We start from the raw sequence: 17,186 nt of genomic DNA on the forward strand, positions 1-17,186 counted from the left end.
TTTTTGTCAAAAGTGGTAACATCTTAATACAAATAAAAACCTTTTTGTGGTTGTAAGATTTAGCTTATAAATCATTCAAATTGAAGTGAAAGAATTACCAGGTCATTGTTAATGACTTAGTCTATTAAGAATATATGTATTTTTGTAAAGGAAAAGCACTTGTAGATATTTAATCAGTACAAGATACGTCTTTTGCAGAAATGCTGCTTAGAGATTCTCTTTAAATATTTTTTATTTTTGTGCTCAAATGTATTTTCTGTTGATCTATGGAATGTTCTGTACAAAGCTGTATGATTGTACTGTTGGGCTAGATACTTTTTTTTTAAATCTGGACTTAGCCAAGTATATTTGACCATGTTAAAAATATAGTTATCTTTGTTATTAAAAATTTGATTGCATAATTTATTGTTGTTTGTCATCTTTAATATTGGTAGTTATAGATTGCAACCTCCATTAAAAATTTCTCCTTTAGGTACTACTTCTATAGCAAATTGTATTGGAATTTTTGAGATCATAAACATTTTCTAAAGATTATCAGCTATTTAGTCTTAACGGTAGACTACCGCTCAAATAATACTTAAGGTGTATACACACACACACACACACACACACACTCTCACTCTTCAAGAATTGTTTTATTAGATGAATTAAATCCAGTGAATCTTTTGAAAGTAATTCAGAACCAAAAGTAGGGCCCAAATGAATTGAAAGAAAGACTTTCCTTCGGCCAGTTAGATACCTTAGATCTGCTTTAGTAATACCTTCCCTGTACCCTAGCCTCAGGAATTCTAGTTATGCTAAAGGGGGACATTTAAACCTTCCTAAGTTGTGATGGTTTCTATCCCTGCCCCATTGTTATTTTGGTGCCTAAAGCTTTTTCTTATGTTAGTGAAACCACAGAAGTACTAGAAACCCCAGCACTTCCCAGAGATACGGAAAGTAGCTTTCCTCTGAGCAGAATGTGGCTTCCTTCTGTATTCCAGCTCTGCTCTCTTCTGGGCTGCCGCAGAATGGGAAAGAACACGGAGGACTGTGCACAGGAAGTGCTCAAAAATGTAGTGCACGTTATTTTAATCACACGTCATTGGCCAAATGTGGCCTCCCTTAACTGCAAGCAAGGCTGGAAGACCTAGGGAAGCCATGTCCCAACAAGGAAAACAGTTTTGTGACCTGCTAATTAGTCTGCCACACCTCCATTTGAGAAAAGGTTTCCCCCAGGTCTCTGAAGTGTTTTGTCAACACAGCCCCACCTCTGATCTTTCCACTAGTTTGGAAGGAGATAGAGGGGTCTTATACTCAGCCTAGGCCTGAGAAGCCCAGGAGTCTGCCTCTGCCTTCTGTGTGGCTGGGGAATTTGCAAGTATTTTGCCGCAAGCCACATAGAACCCTGCTTGACATTCTAACCTTTGCCATGGAATTTGGGGAGCCAGGATACCCACCCTAGCAATCAAATGGAGAATCATGCCCAGAAAGAATAAATACACAACAATCACTGTTACTCCTCCGCTGGGTCCACCACCCAGTAAAGATCAGTATACCGACACAACGGAAGTTGCAGTGGAGAAAGTTTAATGTTGCAAGATGCCAGGTGAGGAGATGGGAGTAATTTTTCAAATCCATCTCCTTGAGAATTTTGGGGTTAAGATTTTTAAAGGTGGTTTGGCAAAGAAAGGGCTCAGGAATTGAGTCTGCTTATTGGCTGGGGATGAACTCATAGCATTGGGGAGCAAAATTGTCTTCTTGGTAAACAGAAGTTCTTGGGTAGGGCATCGTGAGACTTGTGCAGGACTTGTTAGATCAGTTCCCACACATGGCCACCCCAAATGCAAGGTCAGGAAGATCTCTCAAAGACCAGTCTTAGGTTTTACAATAACAATGTTATCTATAGAAGTGGGTGGGGAAGTCACAGATCTTGCCCCTGTCAAGGATACCAATACGGGGCACTATAAGCAGGAAGCAGTTACAGCAGTAGGGAAGTTGGGGAACAAAGGCTGGTTAACTTTCAGCTATTTCTATACCTCTATAGAAATCATATTTTTATCACTATTCCTGCCATGTGGCCTTACGTTATTTTAATACTGCCAGTTTCACCACTACCAGTTGAAACCAGCTAAAGCCCTGTTTCTCCTTAAAAAGCCCTGCTCCTCCTATAAACCATGCTCCTCAGGAATTCCCTGTTCCTCCTTAAAAAACAACGCCCCTGCTAAGGAAGCCCCATGCTCCAAAGAACCTTTGGTCCTCCTAGGAAGCCCTGCTCCTCCTACAAAGACCTGTTCCTATTTGCAGTGCCCTCCTCATCCTTACAAAGCTCCACTCATTGAACACCTGCTCCGCCTACAAACTCTGCTCCTCCTAGGAAGCCCTGCAACACCTCTGAAGCCCCCCTATTCCTTATATAGCCCCACTGCTCCTCCTACGAGGTCCTACTGCTACAAAATCCTGCTCTTCCTTCAAACTTTGCACATCCTCACAAAACCTTATTCCTCCTTCCAAAGCCCTGCTGTTCCTTACGAAGCCCAGTCCTACTTATGAAGCCCCCATCCTCCAGACCAAGCCTTGCTCCTCCTTAGGAAGCAGCACTCCTACAGAGCCCCACTTCTCCTTACAACGCCCTGCTCCTTTACCAAAAATCCTGCTCCTACAAAGCCTTGCTCCATTTTACAAAACCCTGCTCCTCCTACAAATCCTTCCTTCTTACAAAGCCCTGCTGTTCCTTACAAAGCCCCCTCCTACTTTCGAAGCCCCTCCTCCAACCAAGCCTTGCTCCTCAGGAAGCAGCACTTCTAACAAATCCCTCCTCCTCTTTGCAAAAGCCTTCTCCTCCTCCTACAAGGCCCTACTGTCCTACAAAGTCCTGCTCTTCCAACAAACTCTACTCTTCCCTACCAAGCTCGCTCTTCCTATGGAGCCCTGCTCATTCTTATAAAGCCCTGGCTGCTTCAACCAATTCTAATTTATCTTTACAAAGCCCAGCTTATCCTTACAAAGCCCTGCACCTCCTACAAAGCCTATTTCTCCTTACTGTTGGCCTAAAGGAAAGTAAAACTGAGGCAAATTTAATGTAAGTAGAGAGTTTATTTACTTGGATCAAGTTTGAGGACTGCAACCCTGGAACATAGATTCTAATTGCCGTGAATATACACCCTATTAGCAACTGTTACAAGTGGGTTTTTAAAGGAAAAGAATAGGCAGTTCCCAAATTGCTTAGCAAGAATTTGCATTAAAATAACATAAGCTATTGATTGGTTATACACTGTTCTTTGTACAAATTCCAGGAACATGAAGATAATGGCTGAGACAGTCGAAAACAAAATGCCTTTAAACACCATTCAATTGCCCTGAGCCCGGGTGCAGGGTGGGGAGGGGGTGCTGAAATCCCATGCTCTCCGGGATAAATTTTGCCATACTTCACACAGCTTAGACAGCTCTGAGCTGTTTTTCCTTACTCATCACAAAGCCCTCCTCCCCTGCACTGCATTGCCCTATTCCTCCTAGAAATCCTCCCTTCTCCTGCAAAGCCTCGCTCATCCTTACAAATCCTACTTCTTCAAAGCCCTAATTCTCCTACAAACCCAGCTCCTCCTTACAGAGCTCTGGTCCTCCCGACAGAGCCTTGCTCTTCCTACAGATCCCTGCTCCTTAGGAAGCCCTGACACTGCTACCTGGCCTCTTCCTCCCGTTTCTGCTCGTCTCTGCAAAGCCTCCCCCTCCATATAAAGCCCCACCTATCATGCAAACCCCTGTTTCTTATTAAAAGTCTCTTCTCTTCCCACAAACTCTGGTCCCCCTACAAAGCCCTGCTCCAGAAAAACCCCTTCTCCTCCTTAGAAACTGTGCTCCTCCTGCCAAGCCTGGCTCCTCCTTCCAAAAGTTTGGTCCTCCTTACCAAATCCAGTTCATCCTAAACAGGCCATTTTCCATCCCATCACCTCAAGCGGCCTTATCCAGACTGCCCTCCCTCTTCCTAACACTTAGCTCACTTAGCACAACCACAGTCATTGAGGCTTGTTTGTCCTCCCACTAGATCATGAGCTCTGAAAGGAGTTGACTTAGTTGTGGTGTTATGTCCCCACCTTCGCAAACACACAGGCTTGCACAGTGCCTGACGCCAGTAAACAACAGGGAAAGAAACCTGATTTCAGGAACAAGCGTTGCCTACAACAGCCTTCCCCAGTTTGCCGGGCAGCCTCCCGCCTCCCCACTGGCTCCATCTCTGACTTCAGAACTTGCGAGTGGTAAGTGTGAAAGGGGCCAGGTGAGCCTTTCTTCGCTTCAAAAACAGACACCCTGATCCTCTTGTGTGAGATCTCAAGATGCATTCCTTTGGGTTGACAGTGTACCCTCTTACAGTGGAGGTCCCCTGAGAAAGGCTGTGTGCCATCAGATCCTCTGCCCCACCTGCTCTGGTGAGCCTCAAGAGATCATTAGTCAGTGTACAGGCTTGACACTAAGGCCCGAGTGGCAGCCCTGGGCGGGAAGGAGGTGCGCCCTCAAAAGGAGGCCGGTTCCATGGGGCATCTGCCAAGGGAAACAGGATCCGGGCGGCTCCCCGCTAGATTCTGAGCGTGCAGCCGCGATGCACACCTCCTCTCGCAAACGCACCTCCCTCTGCACCGCTGGCCTGCACGTGCTAGGAGGGAGGAAGTGTCCTCCTTTTTCCTCGCAGTGTCTCCAGCTTTATCTATCACCAGGAGGTACTGGGATGAAGGGGGGAAGAAGTGAATTCTTCCCACGTCAGAGCCTTGGGCTCTGGCTCGGCGCTATGGCCCCCGGGAATCCCCCTGTCATTGCTGATGTGATGATGCCATCAAGTCCCCAGCCAGCCTCTCTTTCCCTCTCTTCCTGTTCCTCTTCTCCCTCCGCACATAAGATTCGTGGGGAGCAGAGTCGGGTGCTCCTGCTGGACAGCCCCAGCCTGAGCAGGGCCCAGCTCTGTTCTTAGCTCCAGGCCGGCTCACAACTCACAACTGCAGGGCAGGGACTGGGATGGCAGGAGGGGGGGAGGCAGAACAGGGGGACAAAAACAATACAAGCCACCGGCTATGAGGGAAAGCAGAGCGGATGTTTCTCTCTTTTCTGCAGTTTTTTCAGCCTCATTATCTCCTATCCTCTCTCTCACCTTAAGTGTTCCCTCTTCTGAATTCCTTCTCTACCTTGCACTTTTATTTCACCTCTCTATTCCCTCCCACGTTGGTCTCTTCTCTATTCTCCACCACGTCTCACGTTCTCCTTCCGTTGCCCACATTTTTTCCCCTGCCTCTCTTTCTCCTCATCTGTTTTCAGTTCCTTTCTGTCATTTCATGGACTCTTGTTAGATCTTCTCGTTCTCTTTCTCCTTTTTCCTTCTCTTCTCCCTCCCTCTTCCCGGTCCAGTTATTTTTGTTTGTTTTTTGTTTTTCTCTTGGTCTTCTGCCCTACTGCAGGGGTCGCTCTCCTCTGCAAACCAGATTTACACACACACACACACACACACACACACACACGGAAATGGAAACAGCAGAGAGCATCTTGCAGGAGCAGCTGAGCTTGGATCCCTCAGCGGATGCTACTGACCTCCACCAGACCTCTCTGATCAGGCCCAAGGACCAGCATAATAATGGTCTCTTTCAGAGGGTGTGACAGTGTATCACTTTGCTAGGACTTGCATAACAAAATACCACAGGCTGGGTGGCTTAAACAACAGATAGTTATTTTCTCAGAGTTCTAGAGGTTTTCACTTCAAGGTCAAGGTGCCGACAGGTTTGGTTTCTCCTCCTTGGCTTGCAGATTGGCCCTCTCGCCATGCCCTCACATGGTCCTTCCCCTGCGCATGTGCACCCCTGGTGGCTCTTTCTCTTTGTATAAGGCCACAAGTCATAGTGTATTAGGGCCCCACCCTTATGACTCATTTAACCTAAATTATCTCTTTAAAGGCCCCATCTCCAAATACAGGCACATTCTAAAGCTCTGAGAGTTAGGGCTTCACCATAAACATTTTGGGAGGACACAAATTCAGTCCGTAACAGAGAGCTACCGCGTGCCCCACAGACCTGGCTGCAAACGCAGGGTCATTCTTTCGTGTAACCTCACTGAACCGCAGTTTCCACACTTGTAAAGCAAAAATAATTATAACGTAATTATATCCATTCCATAGTTTTGTGGAGGAATGAAATATAAAGAGTTCAGAGCAACGCCAGAAGCATCACCAAGAGACAGCACAGTTGTTTTCAGTCTCTTTCTTCTGATCACCTGTAGGTCACAACCCTTAGTTATATCAGTGTGCTGTCCTTGATTTGCTTCAAGAGCTAAAATGCTGCCAAGTAACTAAAATCTTGCTTATGTAAAGCTATTCCAATCACATGGTAGTACATAAAAGCCATGCCCACTGAGTGTGCTAATACATAAAGGACCTAGCACAGGGCCTAGCACATAGTAGGCACTTTACAAATGCCTTCCCTTTCTCTGGCACCCATTTACTCATCAAAACAGACTCATGAGGTTGGCATTCCTAACTCAATCTTACTGATGTGAAAGTGAATCTAAGTAACTCACAATCACCAGGGACGTGTTTGGGTCTCCGTCACTGGCCTTTCTTTTTCCAAGGGTGGTCCTGTCCTCAGGGTCACTGGCTCTTTGGATCTGAGAGCTGAGAGATCTAGAGAAGACCACCCTCAGGGCATCCTGGCCACTTAAGGATGGATAGCGTAGAGGACAAACACTTGGAAGCCACTGTGTGCCCAAGAAGATACCCCATGTACGTCATTCATGTGGCTGCATTGTTTTAATTGAGATAGTCTTCCTCTGTCACCCAGGCTGGAGTCTAGTGGCGGTCATAACTTACTGCAGCCTCAAACTCCTGGGCTCAAGCAATCCTCCTCCCTCAGCCTCCCAAGTAGCGGGGACTACAGGCACACATCACCATGCCCAGCTAAGTTTTATAAATTTTTTGTAGAGTTGGAGGCTTGCTATGTTGCTCAGGCTGGTCACATTGTTTTGAGCACTCACTACACAAGATCTGTCTGGAAAGTATCCAGCCATATCATATGAAAAATAGAGACATTCATTGAAGAGGATACAAGATATAAGAAACATCGTACATAGGACAATGATGCCTCAGTCCCCTTCAAAGTAGGCACCTTGGGACCTCACACCGTTCTCCCAGTATCTCTTAACCCAACCCATACACGGTCAACATTCTCAGGTGTTCTGCTTGTTGCAGGCCTTCCAGAACATGGATCACTTTTAACAGATTCTCGACCATCTTGGAAGCATTTGTACCACACTTTTATTTGTGCTGCTCTCATTGCATCATCCCCGAAAGCCTTCTGAGTCATCTGTGGAGGAATGTTCAAGCTTAACGCAAAATTTGATGCAGATTCATTGTTCTACTCAGTCACTTTGAATGTGGCAGCCACACCATACACACGCTTACTCAACAGCGTCTAGCACCCAAGTGACTAGTATGGTGAAGTTGTCACTGTTCACACATGTGCATCCCAGTCCACTGTCCTTGGCTGCCAGATTACATGGATGTCGCACTAACCGTTCACATTTTACTGACCATGGCTGGATACTTTCTGGAAAGACAGACCTCATATACCAGGTGCTTGCTAGGCTCTGCGGATACGTTAGCCACATTCTGCCTTTACATGGATGGAGCTGACAGTATAGTAGGATGTGAGCACGTGCAAAGAGGTAGACATTAAACTCACACAATAAATGCACACTACAAAGACTGGTGAATGTTCTGAAGAAAATAAGTACTATGAGAAAGAATGAGAGGGCCAGACCTTTCCGAGATGACATTTAAGCTGAAACCGGAAATGTAAGCTGGGCCTCGCAGGCCACTGAGCAGGGGGAAGAGTATTCTCAAAATAAAGTCTTTGCAGTAAGAGCTGGGAGCAGCCAGGCACCCTAGAGAAAGCCAGTGTGGCCACAGTAGGGCGCTAGCGGGAGGGTGATGGGAGAGAACCCGGCAGGAGGAGGCAGGGCCAGGTCATGCAGACACTTTCAAGCCATATATAAAAGCTTGTATTTTATTCTGAGCACAATAGGAGGATTTTAAACAAGGGACTGACATCATCTTATTTACATGTTTAAATTATCACTCAGGAGCTTGGTGGAGAATAGATGTTCAGGGTTAGGGGCCAGGATAGGGACGGAAACAGATTAAAAGACTCGTGCCTGGGTGGTGGCAGTGGCACCCGAGATGAAAATAAATGCCAGCGGAGAAAAGTGGGTTCTGCACACACCCCCACCCCAGGGCAGGGTGCCTAAATTCAATGTAGCCCAAGTTATTAGCTAATGGGTGAAGCTATAGCTGGGCGTAGGGTGGAGAAAGGATCCTGAAATGCCTTCCCCACCAGCCCCATCCAGGGCTCCCCACAGAACCAGTCGCCCCACCAAGCACCGGCCCAGCCCAGCCCGGCTCTGGGATGCCCCTTTCAGAGCCGCCTGCTCCCCTCCCTGCCCGCTCTTCCCCACAGCCCTTTGCACACCCCTGCCCTGTCACAGGCCTTGGAGTGACACAGCCTGGATTCCAGTTTGGGCTCCACCACTGATTAGCTGAAGGATGGGTAAATCACTCACTCTCTCAATGGCCACAAGACACGAACATAAATGCAACACTGAGCTAGCAGAACTCACGAGATGTCATTAAAACACCTATGTATTTTCTTTGTGCCTCTTGCAGTCTGCTCCCACTGATGAAAACTGCAGCAGTCCCCAGGGGCTTTTTCAGCACACTTTAAAATCACAAAACACAGTCTCAATTCAGAAAGTAGCATGTCCGGTTCGGTCTATCAATCAACACTACAATACTCATTCCAAGCACTTCTCTGCTCCTAGGTAGGGTCTGGAATTGGGTCATCTTCCTTCCAGAAATGGAGGATGGTCAGTCTCCTTCCCTCTGGCTGTTTTTGGCACATGGTGGGTGAGGAAGGGGAACAGGATACAGCAGGGCAGGTCCTAAGTCAGCGCCAAGCAACCTGGGCCTGACGGGTGTTTAAAGCTGTCAGCAATCTTTCTCAGTTCTCTGGAGAGTCCCCTCCCTGACCCTTCAACCGCCGCTCCCCTCTCCTCACCCCCCATGCCTGTGCTGCAGCCCACAGCCTCTTATCATAGGCATTTGCTCTTCCCACTGTCTGCCATCGTGGACGGGATTCCTACTGCAAGTCCCTCATCTGGTCCCCAAGCGTCACACAACACTAACCCACTATCAAAGGTGAGTCTGTGCTTATCTGCGCAGCAGCCCTGCTCGCTCTCCCTCTCTCTGCCCCGAGTCCTCGGGCCGAGGACACAGCCTCTGGTCTTTAGATCCCTCCAGGTGTGCCGACTCCGGGCAAGGCGTCCCATAACTGCAATTACACGTGTCAAGGGTGCTGTCGAAGCCCCGCTCTCACCAGGCTGGGTGGGTGGAGCAGCACCCTCCAACCCTCCACCTGGAGGACGGCGTTCACAGCCCAGCTCACTCTGCAGAAAGCCTCTGCCTAAATCCTCCCTCCTCAGTCCCTGGATTGTATCTTTGAAAACTGGAAGGAGAGTCCCAGCCAACCAAGTAACCGGAACCCGTGGGCAGCTTAGCATCACCAGGTATGAGCAGACATCTCCCTACTTTTCATCCACCTTCACGTCCAGGTTCATGTCTGAGGTTGTCCAGGCTCCCGAGAGAACGTGGCTCTCTCTATGGTGACCTCGTCCAGGGGCCAGACGACATACAGCCCTTCAGACATACTTCAGCTCCTGATGGCAAAGGCGGGGGAAAGAGAGCCGCTGTGCCCTGCTTTGCAGCACCCAGTCCGGGCTGAGGCCCCAGTGCTGGCCCAGGCCAGACGCTCTCAAAACAGCCGCCCCTGAGAGCCGAGGGCCGGACTGAGGAGACGGAAAGTGAGGCCAAGCCTGCCGCTCACACCTGGGCAGGTGGCCAAGCACAGAGTGACCCTGGACTGGGACCCAGCATTAGGGACTGGAAGGCAGAGGGCTCTGCTCCCTGGAGTTGGAGGCAGCTGTCCTGGGCAGGTCAGCTCTATCTGCTGGCATCAGATGGCCTTCATTGCTCAGGTCTCCCACGTGGGAGCAGCTGCTAAGGGGTGTGTGTGTTCTGGGAAGTTTTCCTATTTAGGCCGACCAGGAAGAGAGAGGCAAAGGGCCTAAGCCGGTGACTCTGATTCCTAAAGATGCGCTCACAGAAGAGCTCCAGGCGGCTGCCAGTGGGGGGCTACTGTGAGAGGCAGCCCCAGAGCTCTGGGTTGAGCAGTGTGGTGATGGGACATAAGCAGGGGTCCCAGAACAGGACCGAGGTGGGCTTCACTCCTAGTTCGGCCACTCAGCATCCGTGTGGCCTTGAGAAAGTCACTTCCCCCCTCTAGTCCCTGCCTTGGCTACTTCACCCTGGAGCTCCCTTTTCCTGACACACGTCTCAATTGCAGTTTCTTGTGTAGCATCTGTCATCCCACCAGAATGCAAGCTCCCCGTAGACACCGGCCAGGCTGTGGCTGTTCAGCCCTAGCACAGGCCTCACTCACGACGGTACTCAAGGAAAAACAACACCTCGGTGAATCTCGGTGAATAACGTGAGCAGTCACTCTCCTGTACTGTAAACGCAAACATTCTGTTGTTAATGCAGAAACAGTCGCAGTATCAATACCAGCCGCAGACTAGCGTAAGAGGACGTACCATCCTGTTGGGCCACGCAGGCCACAGGATGTTGTGGGGAGGGTGAATGAAAGATTATAGTCTCTGCTCTGGGAATCTAGAGAAGGGGCTGTGCTTGGTTGAAGTCACATACCCCAAATCACCTCAACAATCATCCCAAGCCAGTGTCTAGGCAGACAGATCACACACACACACACACACACACACACACACACACTCTTCCCCATTTAAATGGTATAGTTTCAGGGAGCCCTGGCTTTCTGGGTAGCTTGACAAGTTAGCTCCACCCTGGGTTCAGGTGAGTCCAGGAAACCAGGGCGCCTGAGCCCACGCCCAGCTTCCACCCCACCTGCCCCAGCAGGGCCATGAAATCACTCAAGTTCACAGGCAGCAGGGCTGCCCAGGGGAAGAACACCGCTGTCATCCTCTGGGCATCCTACTGCAGGGTCCTGCATAAGAGCAGAGCATGGCTGTGGGGTGGCCTCATATACAACTTTGAAATAATTAGTCACATGCTATGTGGCCTCCATTTGTACTCTTGCTTTAAGCTCTGCAAATATCAGGCATGTATTTGCACAGTTGCAAGGCTCAGACTTAATTAGTCATGAGCTATCATTCTTTTATGCCTTCAGTAAATGTTTGTTTTTTAAGCCCTACTATGTTAGCTGCTGTGCTAGTGCCAAGCCCTTCAAGGAACTCACTGTCCTCACTGTCAACTTCTCTAGTGAAGCTGATGTCCCAGTAAAGCCTCATGTTTGCTTATTATCTATAAGTTCCATCCAGACCTGCCTGGACCTTTCTTCCACCCCTCACCTGCCAATTTCTCCCCGTTACTGAGGCTTGGCTCATGTTCCCCCACCTCCTGCTTTGCCCAGTTAACTCCAAACGATTCTTCTGGTCTCAGCGTAGGCATCATTACCTAGTGAATGAACCCTTCCCAACTCAACTCAGGAGACCCTTCTTCAGAGAACACTTTCCTGATCTCCATGGTCAGGGTTCTTACCAGGGCTTCTAATGGAGTCAACCCTCCCATTAGAGGCTCTGGTAAGTGTCAGGTATCTTATCATGCCACTCTGGCAACGTTATGCTTGCGGGATTGGATTAATAGCTCTCTCCCACGTTAGGCTGTTGAACTTGACAGTGTCTATTAGATTCACCTCTGAATCTCTAGGGCTCAGCACAGTGCCTGACACATAGCAGGCATTCCAGGAATATTTACTGAATGACTGAATTAACTAAGTTCAATGTAAAGTGTGGATAAATTCAATACATGTTTGATGGTTTGAATTTGACCAATGCTTATTGGATTTCCCAAAAAACATATAGTACGAGAAAAGACAGATAGCACCAAATGAGAACCACTGATAAGTATTTTCATGGAGCTCGAATCAGATAACTTGGTCCAACTGTGGAATTGATGGGGAATTCATGACGGGGTGACAAAGAGATTGTACAGTTACATTCTGTGGTCAATAATACCCCCATCCCACTCCATTTGCACTCTTTACTAAAAGCTACTTTTCCTGATATTTTGTTGTCATGACTCTTCACCTCTCCTCTTTTCCTCTCCTATGTGTCTTTCAATTGGCTTCACCATCAGAAAAACCAATCAAATATGTGTGCTCTTTGATCCAGACATTCCAGCTGAAGGACTGTAGCTTGTGGGAATATTACCATTGTTGCAAATGATATAATACAAAAGAATGTTCATGGCATCATTGTTTATAATGGCAAGAAAATGGAAACTATATAAACATCCACCAATAGAGGAATAGACTAATAAATTCACACCACGACCTTGTAAAGAACGTAGTCGGTCTGTGTTCTGATGGGGAGAGTTGCATCTGATATCTTGCAAAGGAGGAAAAAAAGCAAGTTGTAGTGTCATATGTATGTTATGTAATCTCTCCCACAATAAACGTGAGTATGTGTTTGTGTAAGCATGGGAAAAGTCTGGAAGAGTATACATTCAAAGAAGGTGACCTTCATTTCTTGCTTTATACTCCTTCATATTATCTGAATTTGTGACAAAAGTCTGTTACATTTCTAGCTTAAAAATTCCAACAATGTAAATGACATATTTGCTTGTTTGTCTGTCTCTCTTCACTAGGATGAAAACTACACATGGGCAAGGACTTAGTCCATCTCTCACTGCCATATCCACTGTGCCTGACACAGAGTAAGTGCTCAATGCATATTTTTTATGAACGTCAAATTTATTTAAAAAAAAATTCCATTTTAACGAAATCTGTCTTCTACATCCTCCTCTCTGACCCCTGCATGTCTTTATTGGTAAATTAACTGGGTACTGAGGAAGCTGAAATCCTCTGCCTCCACCTGGTGGGCCTTGAATTATGGCTGATCTCTTGCCAGCATCGCTGGTTCTCATGACAAATAGATTGGAAACCCACGAGCCCTCCCACATATAAGTGTGAAAAAACTTGACAACCTCAAAGTTCCTATGTGATAAAGCTTCAAGCCACAAAGAATGTTTCAAAAGAGAAACCTTGATATGGGTTTAAAGTTCATTCATTCAAAAATTAAGAGCTAGAAAAGAGCACAGTAAGTATCAGAGAACAAAAGCATGTACTGTCAGCCTGGTAATTGAAAGGTCACAGCTGTTTAACCACCAGATAATTCAATCTATTTAGAAGAGTTGAACAAAACAACAGAAATGTAATAGATTATGGTTTACGAAAAGATCTGCAAAAATATGCACTAAATCGTGTTCTGTGGTTACTGTTTCTCTTTAACTTTCCCTTTGCTTTACTGCAGAGCCAACACAGAGCAGCAAAAAGAATGCAGGTGGTATCAAGGATGCACGAGCTGTCTTGCCTTTTCTTAAAGGAGCTGATCCTAAAGTTTGGGGTCCATGTGCAGAGAGAGAAACTAGTCAGGTGAAAGGACCCCAGAACTGAGGGATTTTCACATTTTGGACAAACAAGGAAGAGAAAGGAGGGAGCGTGTCAGTCCATATCACCTGGACCAGATGATTCTGGGTTTGGAGATCCTCATTTCTTGCATGTTACAATTACATAATCTATTACTTCTGTATTTTTGGTTTTTTTCTTTACTGCATCAACATGCTACTGGAGGGGTCAGTGCATAGGCTGCTTAAGGTCAACCAGAAAGATACTCAAAGAAAGAATGCAAACACACTTGATCCCTATGTAGAGCCAGGGACAAATATAATTTGCTAATTTAACTGCTAGAGACTAATGGAAATAAAATGCAAACAGCCTAAAGAATTTCCAACTCAATCAATGATTCTTTTATACCTGTGATCTTTATTTGTCAAAGAGAAATCTGTTGTCTTTGCCTTAAGCTGTTATGGGCAGCTTAATGTGATCTCATGCCATGTGGGTAAGAGTTATAAATACGTATTTTTTTAAAACATAAGTTCATAAAAGTTTTAAAAGCAGAAAAGACTGTGATTTAATTTCATTTTAAAGGGAATATTTACAGAAAAATCAAACAAGGCATGTGATTTAAAGTAGGGTGAAAGTAAGAAATTTTCACTTTTAGCTACATTCTGTTCTGTATTGTCAAATTTGTTTCAAAGATTAGGAAAGAACAAACATAAAGAGATAAAAAAGTGAATTTGGAAAGGACAAAATCTATGGTTGACTCCAAGACATGTATAAGTCCCTTTTTTTTTTTTTTTTTGAGACAGAGTCTCACTTTGTTGCCCAGGCTAGAGTGAGTGCCGTGGTGTCAGCCTAGCTCACAGCAACCTCAAACTCCTGGGCTCAAGCGATCCTCCTGCCTCAGCCTCCCGAGTAGCTGGGACTACAGGCATGCGCCACTATGCCCGGCTAATTTTTCTATATATATATTTTTAGTTGTCCATATAATTTTTTTCTATTTTTAGTAGAGACGGGGTCTCGCTCTTGGCTCAGGCTGGTCTCGAACTCCTGACCTTGAGCGATCCACCCGCCTCGGCCTCCCAGAGTGCTAGGATTACAGGCGTGAGCCACCGTGCCCAGCCTATAAGTCCCTTGAGTTCCTTTCTTGGGAAGTCATTTCCCTGCCCCATGACAGCATTTGTGGCTTTTCTCCAATGGTGCCCCATAAAAATCCACTCAAGGTATGACTGCAGGCTCAAGTCTGATCTCTCCTGGCCAACGGGGAAATTTACAAGGGACATTTGCACTTTATCAGAGAACAAAATTCAAAATTCTAAGCCACAGAAAAGAAACTGGATGGCAGTGGGGGGCCGGGGGAGATGCTTGTAATTTTTTTTTCTTTTTTCCCTGAGAAAGCATCTCTCTGTCACCCAGGCTGAAGTGCAGCAGTGCAATTGTAGCTCACTGTAACCTCAAAGGCCTGAGCTCAAGAGATCCTCCTGCCCCAGCCTTCTGAGTAGCTGGGACTACAAGGTCACACCACCATACCAGCTATTTATATTTTTTGTAGAGACAGGGTCTCACTATATTACCCAGGCTGGTCACAAACATCTGGCCTCAAGTAATCCTCCCACCTCAGCCTCCCAAAGTGCTGGAGTTACAGGCATGAGCCACCACACCAGGCTTAAAATTTTAAGCAGTGTGTTATTTTAATAAAGTAAGACACCATATGCAAAATAAATCAAATATGTGTGGTTAAGGGCACAGGCTTTGTGGTGAGAGATTTGGATGGAAATGTTTCTCTGTCGGCTACTTTGGGCATGTCATCTGCCTAAGGCTCGTTTTCCTCATCCATCAGTTGAGCTTAATAAAAAGACAGTGTTGTTCTGAGGAGTACATGCAAAGTGCTCAATAACAAGTAACCATTACTTCTTAGCTTTTATAAGCTACGTAAACTATTTAACTAGAGCAATAAGAAATTACATGAAACATACATAAATGAAATTAATGTTTCTTTGGCAAAAATTCTGGATTGTTTTATGTTACTTAAGGAACGTTGTTACTATGAATGAATCAAAAACAGAATCAGTACTAGCCCAGCATTAAATCTAAGCCAGTGTCCTGCATACACCTTCCTAAATGTCTGCGTGAGTGTGGGTGTCCCCTAAATGCCAGGCACTTGTAAGAGCTACTTACTTTTTTTCTTATTTTTTTATTTTAAGATATTATTGGGGTATAAACATTTTGGTTACAAGTAATGATTTTGCCTCACCCAGGCCAGGGCTAGAGGTGTGCCCTTCCCCCACACAATGCATATCACATCCATTAGTTGTGAGTTTACTCATCCCCACCCCCGACCTGACCGATACCCAATGAATATTACCACCATGTGAGCACATTAGTGTTGATCGGTTAGTACCAACTTGATGGCGAGTACATGTAGTACTTATTTTTCCATTCTTGTGATACCTCACTTTGAAGGATGGGCTCAAGCTCTATTCAGGAGAATATAAGAGGTGCTAGATCACCATTGTTTTTTGTAATTGAGTAGTATTCCAGAGTATACGTATACCACATTTTATTAATCCACTCACGGATTGAAGGGCACTTGGGTTGTTTCCACATCCTTGCAATAGTGGATTGTGCCGCCATAAACATTCGAGTGCAGATGTCTTATTATAGAATGTCTTTTGTTCCTTTGGGTAGATGCCTAGTAGTGGGATTGCTGGATCAACTGGTATTTCTATTTTTAGCTCTTTGAGGTATCTTCAAATTATTTTCCCCAGGGGTTGTACTAATCTGCAGTCCCACCAGCAGTGTAAGAATGTTCCTGTCTCTCCACATTCACACCAGCATTTGTTGTTTTGGGACTTTTTCAGAAAGACCATTCTCACTGGAGTTAGGGGATATCTCATTGTGGTTTTGATTTGCATTTCCCCAATGATTAGAGATGTTGAGCATTAGACATCAGCCTAGGCAAAGAAGACCCCCCCGCCAAGCAATCACAGCAACAACAAAAATAAATAAATGGGACCCGATCAAATTAAAAAGCTTCCACACAGCCAAGGAAACTATCATTACAGTGAACAGACAACCTACAGAATTGGAGAAAATATTTGCTTTCTACACATCTGACAATAACTTAAAAAAACAACAAGAAAAAAAATCAAACAACCCCATCAATAAATGAGCAAAGGACATGAACAGAAACTTTTCAAAAGATGACAGAATAATGGCCAACAAACATATAAAAAAATGCTACTTACTTTTTCTCTATCCTCACTCTGCATCCTTCCTTTTCTCCTAACTGAATGGAGGGTAAAGTTCCCAGGACAACGAAAGCCTTTGGACCACCAACCAAGTCCTTGGAGTGGGGTGACCAACTGTCCCTGTTTTAATGGGAAAGTTTCAGTTTTAGCACTTAAAAATCCCATACCCCAGGACCTCCCTGGTCCTACGCACACCGAGGTGGTGTTTCACTCCAGCTGGGAGCCGGGACCCAGGCACCGGGTCAGGCCCTGTGGATTATCTCCGTTGACTGTACTCAGCATTACTTCAAAGCAGGTGGCTTTCTTTCCCTTGGTAGAGGTATTTAGTTAACACTCCTGTGGGTCTTGTCAGGTGTGATCAGAGTAAAATCTAGGCAACACACATGGAATGAAAAGAGGGAGGTGGAATTATATTTTCCCCTGGGATAACTGGCCGAGA

The sequence above is a fragment of the Eulemur rufifrons genome, chromosome 28 (assembly GCF_041146395.1).
Source record: "Eulemur rufifrons isolate Redbay chromosome 28, OSU_ERuf_1, whole genome shotgun sequence".
NCBI lineage: Eukaryota > Metazoa > Chordata > Mammalia > Primates > Lemuridae > Eulemur > Eulemur rufifrons.